Consider the following 8,065-nt stretch of genomic DNA (forward strand, 5'->3'; position numbering starts at 1 on the left):
TTTATTAGAAAAAACTATCGTGATTGATTCCACCATCAGTTTGCGTCACACCAGCTTTTGATCAATGTGGGACTCACGCAATATTATACGTAATGTTTTATTTTAATATGTGTAGACTTTCCATTCCGTGACCAAATTGAATGAGAAGCTTTTCATCTCATTAACAGATATAGATTTACATGTAATCTAGATTATTTCTCTCTTTCTCTCTCTCTCTCTCTCTCTCTCTCTCTCTCTCTCTCTCTCTCTCTCTCTCTCTCTCTCTCTCTATCGCTAGAGAGTTATTAGGTCCCTTAACTGGCCAGACATTACTGTCCTACATTTGATTCTTCTCCCTGGCAATGACTTATTTTCCTTTTGCCTACACATACACCGAATAGTCTGGCCTATTCTATACATATTCTCCTCTGTCCTCATACACCTGACAACACAGATTACCAAACAATTCTTCATCGCTAAAGGGGTTAACTACTGCACTGTAATTGTTCTGTGGCTTCTTTCCTCTTGGTAAGAGTAGAAGAGACTCTTTAGCTATGGTAAGCAGCTATTCTAGAAGGACACTCCAAAATCAAACCATTGTCTATAGTCATGGGTAGTGCCATGGCCTTGCACTGTCTTGGGGTAGAGTTCTCTTACTTGAGGGCACACTCAGGCACACTATTCTCTCTTATTTCTCTTCCTCTTGTTTTTTAAGTATTTATATAAAATATTTATTAAGTATTTATATAAAATATTTATTTTAATGTTGTTACTGTTCTTAAAATGTTTTAATGGTTCATTGCTTTTGTAATTTACTTATTTCCTTATTTTCCTTTCCTCACGGAGCTATTTTCCCTGCTGGAGCCTTTGGGCTTATAGCATCTTGCTTTACCAACTAGGATTGTAGCTTAACTAGTAATAATAATAATATATGTTGTTTTTTTTTCCTTATTTTCTTTCCTCACTAGGCTATTTTCCCTGTTGGAGCCCTTGGGCTTATAGCATCTAGTTTTTCCAACTCGGGTTGTAGCTTAGCAAGTAATAATAACAATATATGTCGTTAATGTAAACCAATTTGAGCAATGTAATTTACTTATTTCCTTATTTCCTTTCCTCACGGAGCTATTTTTCCTGCTGGAGCCTTTGGGCTTATAGCATCTTGCTTTTCCAACTAGGATTGTAGCTTAACTAGTAATAATAATAGTATATGATGTTTTATTTCCTTATTTTCTTTCCTCACTAGGCCATTTTCCCTGTTGGAGCCCTTGGGCTTATAGCTTGTAGTTTTTCCAACTCGGGTTGTAGCCTAGCAAGTAATAATAACAATATATGTTGTTAATGTAAACCAATTTGAGCAATGTATTGCATTTGAAAGAAAAATATGTGTGCTTGTGCATACGATAGGCCAAAGGAATGTTGTAATGCAAACAATGTGAAAAGAATCTTACAAAGGGAATAAAGAAACGAAATGTAAAAGAAACGGCGGAGAAACTCAGAGAAGGTATGGCTGTTTGTAATTAAAGGGAGGGCGGTCCAACTAAGGCTGAGTTGCGAGAACATTGCCTTGAAAATTTAGAGAAATTTTAAGATGGTACAAAAAAACAATAACTTTCAGGTATAGTACACAAAGCTCTCTCTCTCTCTCTCTCTCTCTCTCTCTCTCTCTCTCTCTCTCTCTCAAGTGCACACAGTTTGTATGCGTAGAAGCTGGCAAATACGTTGTAATACGAAATAATGTAATTTAATAAGGCGAGAATTACATGCTATACACATACATACGCACACATAAGTATAACCTTTATATATATATATATATATATATATATATATATATATATATATATATATATATATATATATATATATTCATATATATATATATACATATATACATATATATATATATATATATATATATATATATATATATATATATATGCCTTTTACAGCAGGAAACGCATGAAAAGAAATTGCTGGTCCAAAGGGAATGTGCAATGAATGCGCAATAATACCTGCACATACTGACACGTATATAGATGAACAGAAAGAGAATTACGTAAACCTAATAAACGGACCATGGGTGAGGTAAGTTGTATTTTTAAAGGGAATGAGCCAAGACCGTGGTACATACAGCACAAGGGCGTAATTGCCTAGTGCTGACCGGCAAGAGGCAAAACCCAATATAGGAGAAGAAAAGCAGGTTTTTTTTTTTCTATCTCTGGTTATTTTTATTTAGGATAGGGGGAAGATGAATGAACAAAGTTCATGAAAATCGAAAGGTTTTTTTCGCATAAGAACACAGTGAATAGAAGAGAATTCTGAGTTGTAGGAATGTTATGGTGTCATTGCTTCTCGTCTTGAGACACTCATTGTTTTAGAAGGGTTTTCATTACTGCTGAAGTTTTGATAGAACCAAATTCTTTCTCTCATATCCTATAGCTTGTAAGGCCTATGGATGGGAGTAAGAACAAAGACACATGCATTCTCGCATATGAAGTGATACCTTTGTATGTTATTAAGAACAAAGACACATGCATTCTTGCATATTGATTTTAGTACTCTCGCAAATTCATATTTATCACCTTCAAACACACGCAAACACAAGCGAATGGCCCCCTGTCTAAATAGCTTTGGTTGCGAGTCGAACAAAATTGACATTTCCTTTGCGAAAAATCGGCGATGTGTGAAATTGGAGATGTGCAAATTTCGACCTAATCAAGATTCAGGAGTCGATGTCACAAGAAGAAAATCTTTTATCTCAAACTCTCTATAAAAGGTGACGGCGACATTGCAAATTGGAAGAAATGGAGGAGGAAAGAAAGACGGAAGAGAAGAGAGAAAGAGAGAGAGAGAGAGAGAGAGAGAGAGAGAGAGAGAGAGAGAGAGAGAGAGAGAGATTTCATGGAAAGTTTGATGAGCAGAGAGATAGATAGATCATAATCTCTGTTATTGTTATTGCGTTTCCATTTCTTATCCTTAGAAGATGTAAAATATGTACGAAAGGAAGAAAGATGCACAGTTTTAGATAAAGCGTTCCCTGTTGGTTCGTGTTCAGCTTTGATCTGAACTTCCGTTTTTAATCGTTCCCGGAACAGGTGTGTTGTTTTAATTGCTGCAGAATGTATTTTATGTCGAATCTTTTATTTCTTTGCCGCTATCATTATTTGCAATTATCTCTTTGCTATGGCCGATATTTTGAAGATTATACTGATTGATTTTTTTCTCAATTCTTTCACTATATCAGTATTTTTTCAAACATCGTATATGAATTCTTATCGCTGTAATGACTGTAAGATACGTAAGCATCTGTAGGAATGATCTAGTTTATTACATGATTAGTTATCTGTATATTAGTTTCACAAAAGTATGATAGGTGAAGTTACTGCAATTACACTTCTTAGAATTGAAATTTATTAATCGAATAAACAATTCAAGTACGTATTTATAATGAATTCTAAGAAATCACTGGCTTTTATTTCTTTTAGAAAATGTTGACTTTAAACACCCTATTTCCATCTTTTTTATTTATTCACTAGTTTATTCGACCCGTCAAAAATGACGGCTAATTATATAGATGCCTTTGCACACATGCGCACAGATTCAACCCTTCTCACCCCTCCCCCTTCCCTAACTACAACACGGCAATTTGTGGGAAATTAGGGTTTCCAAGTTTACCTCTCGGGGTACCCCCTTTCACTAGGGTATGGTTACTTCCTCTCCCCCTACCCGAGGGACAGGGAGAAACCGAGTAGTCATACTTTTGGCAATGCTGTCTAGCGTGACAGGAAAAGAAATATCATCATCTCCTCCTACGCCTATAAACGCAAAGGGCCTCTGTTAGATTTCGCCAGTCAATTGCTCTTTATTATTATTATTATTATTATTATTATTATTATTACTTACGTACTTACTTACTTACTTACTAAGCTACAACCCTAGTTGAAAAAGCTGGATTCTATAAGCCCAAGAGATCCAACAGGGAAAATTGCCCAGTGAGGAAAGGAATTAAGGAAACTACGAGAGAAGTCATTAACAATTAAAATAAAGTATTATAAGAACAGTAAGATCATAATAGATCTTTCATATTTAAACTATAAAAAACTTACAAAATAAAAACACAAGAGAAATGAGATAGAATGCCTGAGTGTACCTCAAGCAAGAGAACTCTACCCCAAGACAGTGAAATACCATGGTACAGCGGCTATGGCTTTATCCAAGACTAGAGAACAATGATTCTGATGCTTTCATCCATCTAACATTTCATCCATGGGGGGAAATGACCTTCTCACCTGCAGTTTGTTTTGATGCCGTCTATTGCCACAAATGTCGTCTCGCACAGGTGAAGCCTCCGAAGCGCTTTATCCGTAAATAGGTGTTTTCCCCTTAATGTTGTTTCCCCCGAATCCTAATGACTTCACATAGCTAGTAAAACACTTGTTACTTGGATCATTTTCTCAGGGGGATGCCAGTGCGTTATATTTTTCTTGAATAAGTTTCTCCATGGATTGGAATGAGTTTTTTTTTTCCTCAAAAGTATAGCATAAATAGGAGTTCTATTGATTGTTCTCGTCTTATATCACAGATTTTAGCTCAGTTTATGTGTAGTAAAACACTTATTACCTGATTTTCTTAGGGGGATGTCAGTGTGTTAAATTTAATTGGATGTGTTTGTCTAAGGTTTAGAATTATTTTTTTTCTGTTGGCTTTTTTTTTAATGAATTTTCAAAAGCATATCATAAATATAAATTTTATTGATTGTTCTAGCCTTATATCACAGATTTTTACCTCATAATTTATTTACTTTTTATCCATTATAATTGATATTTATATATATATATATATATATATATATATATATATATATATAAATATATATATATAATATATATATATATATAGATAGATAGATAGATAGATAGATAGATATATATATATATATATATATATATATATATATATATATATATTCTTATTCATTATATATATTATATATTTTATTTTATCAATTTATTTAACATTATTATAAAAAATAATATTCTTCCTAATGTTAATCGGGCTAGCTCGGTAAGAGTTGAGTTTGACTCATAGGGTTGGTTAGTCTCCCCTTTTAATAAATAGAAATCTAGCCTTATAAAGACGTGGATTCTCTTTAATAATTAGCAGGCGATAAAGATAATTACATCTAAATAGTTTGAATATTGATGTTTCAAATACAGATACTATAGTCCATTTCTTTTATCGAGGCAGATTTGCACCGACTCGCAGCGGTGCCCTTTTAGCTTGGAAAATGTTCCCGATCGCTGATTGGTTAGAATTATCTCGTCCAACCAATCAGCGATCAGGAAACTTTTCCGAGCTAAAAGGGCACCGCTGCGAGTCGGTGCAAATCTGCATCGCTAAAAGAAATTGACTAGTAGGCCTACTCTGATGCATAATTCTGAACACCGAATTTTGTTGTAAACAATCTGGTATATAGTAGGTACCCCTGTGTTTAGTAAAAGAGAAACTATTGGTGACGCTGCCTGTGAAACAAATTCGCTGAGCTTGTAAACACGTGACCAAGAGCATTTTTATTAATTTTACAAAGTACTGTAGGCCTACAGAAAAATATTATTTGCCCAAATAACAAGATCCTTTGTTTATAAGCTGTACCTCCTTTTCTTTCTCACATAGTTTCAAAGATTTATGTTGTCTTACTCGTTTTAGTTGAAATATTGAACGTATATTTTAAGTAATACATTCTTTTGTTCCGTAAAATTTAGCAATTTGTAACCAGTATTATCAGTGGTTACAAGACAAACTAATTTTTGCATTGCAATGCAGCCTTCCAACTGCTTTCTTGCAGGTCCTATTTCGGGCAGCAATCCATTCAGCATATAGAAACAGTCACAATTCCCTTCTCTCTCTATTGGAAACGTTCTTGCCTACCATTCTGCTAGACTGGGGTTCGACTCCGGCTCATGTTCGATAGTTTTTTGTTCTGCAACCTCACCATAAGGATGGGGGTTATTTGGGAGCATATAGCTATATCTGCTGAGTCGTTAGCAGTCATTACCTGGCCCTCCCTGGTTCTAGCTTAGTGCTATATATATATATATATATATATATATATATATATATATATATATATATATCTATATATATATATATATATATATATATATATATATATATACATATGTGTATACATATAGTCAGTCTCTAGGGCATTTACCTGCTAGCTAGGGCATTGACACTGTCCCTTGCCTCTGCCATTCATGATCGGCCTTCAAACCTTTAATAAAGCCTTGGAGTTTTGATTTTTATTTCATGTTCCTTGTCTCATACACTTCCACCACTCTTTATTCATCCCCACTCATTTACTGTTTCCATCTGATCTGAGCTTGTATAGGGTATGAGGATGTATGGTTAAACTGCCCTTACATTAGGATTTAAATCTCATCATCTTATTTTGATTTTTCTTTGTCTTTTCTCTAAAGCTTCCTGACATCCATCACTGTCAGTTGTAGTCAAAGTCACAGTACAACGTTCATACCATTAATTTTCATAACACTTAACTCTGCCTTTGCTGACGCTAGACTTTAACACCTCCTGAAAATACTTCACCAACTTATAACTGCATTTACATCTGTTCGTGCTTTTCTTTGTGAATCATTAATCTATTAAGTCCATTTCCTCATTAACCCTCCTCACTTTACTCCTTTCTCTTCAAAGCGTCTATCTTTTTTTTTTCTCGATTTTTTTCCTTACTTTCTACCCGAACCTTTTATCTTACCTCCCTATTTTGCTTAAGTGCCTATTTGTTCTTTTTGCATTTTAATCATCAAAAACACTTCAAATAGCATTTCCTTCTTGTCAAAGCTCCTAATTTCGCGCGCGCGCACACACACACACACACACACACACACATATATATGTATATATATATATATATATATATATATATATATATATATATATATATATACATATATATATGATATATATATGTGTGTGTATGTATGTATGTATGTATGTAATCTATGACCCTCATCATTAGCTAAAGTATATTACATGGGTGCAGTCAGTATATTTAAAGTACGAAAAAATCATGGGCGAGTTATTTAGTAACAATATATTAGAAATATTAGTCTTTGCATTATATGTATATTTTAATTTCATATATTCCTGGGGGGAAAATATCTCTAGTTGCCCACCTCGCACCACCAGATCCAGTCCACCCTTAATGAATAAATACCAACGCCAGTGGAATAACTATCAGAAAGCCATGAAATTCACATGAAATTTCCCCATCAAGACTCGGGTGTCTTCGATGGCGCATAGATTCTATTTTCGAGGGAAGGCAATGAAAAAGAAGACGGAGGAGGAGAACCAAGCGAAGTGTCATTATGAAAATCAACATTAGCCTCAACGTGGCTCTTGGCTTGGTACCAGCAGAGCCAAGTTGATCATTCGATCTGCAGTTTTTGGTAATGTTAGGAATATCATCAGTTAGGCTGTGCTGCCAAGCTTTGAAGAGTTGTTTTAATAGGTTCTTCGTTTCTTTCAGGCGTGACGCATAAGACTGCAAATTTAAGATTGCCACGGGTTTGATTCGAGCACCCTCGGGAACAAAGGTATGTCAACTTTTTTTTTTTTTTTTTTTTTTTTTTTTTTGCAGCTTAGTGACTATGAAATGTTTGTGGATTTGCGTTAAACTTTTTTTTGTGTGTGTTTTATCTGTAGTTGTTTATTTCGTCTAAAGGAAGAAGAGATATCGGACATTTTGTTTCTATGGGATGCATAGTTACTAATACAAAGAGATAGTTACGAAAGGTTTCTGATGCTTTACCTGGTGTGTGTGTTAGAGAGAGAGAGAGAGAGGGGAAATATGTTACAAAAAAGGAGAAATTAGGGCTGGCTAGTGTTCGTGTCCCGCTTAAACTCGTTAATTCCTTTGGTCGCTGCAACTTCGCCATCCTTGAGAACTGCGAATGGGGGGTTATGGCGGAAGCCTATAGGTCTACCTGATGAGTCATCAGCAGCCATTGCCTGACCCTCCTTGGTCCTGGCTTGGGTGGAGAGGTGGCTTGGTCGCTGATCATAC

The 8,065-nt window shown here is 34.9% G+C and overlaps 1 long non-coding RNA gene across 1 annotated transcript in view; it reads left to right on the plus strand.

Moving 5' to 3' along the window:
* Positions 1 to 7,596, plus strand: part of LOC137654980 (uncharacterized) — a 728,027-nt gene extending 720,431 nt beyond the window's left edge. The window contains exon 4 of the long non-coding RNA XR_011046770.1: positions 7,529 to 7,596. This is a non-coding gene — a long non-coding RNA (uncharacterized lncRNA). The remainder of the gene's footprint in view (positions 1 to 7,528) is intronic.
* Positions 7,597 to 8,065: the final 469 nt, after the last annotated feature.

The sequence above is a fragment of the Palaemon carinicauda genome, chromosome 16 (assembly GCF_036898095.1).
Source record: "Palaemon carinicauda isolate YSFRI2023 chromosome 16, ASM3689809v2, whole genome shotgun sequence".
Lineage (NCBI taxonomy): Eukaryota > Metazoa > Arthropoda > Malacostraca > Decapoda > Palaemonidae > Palaemon > Palaemon carinicauda.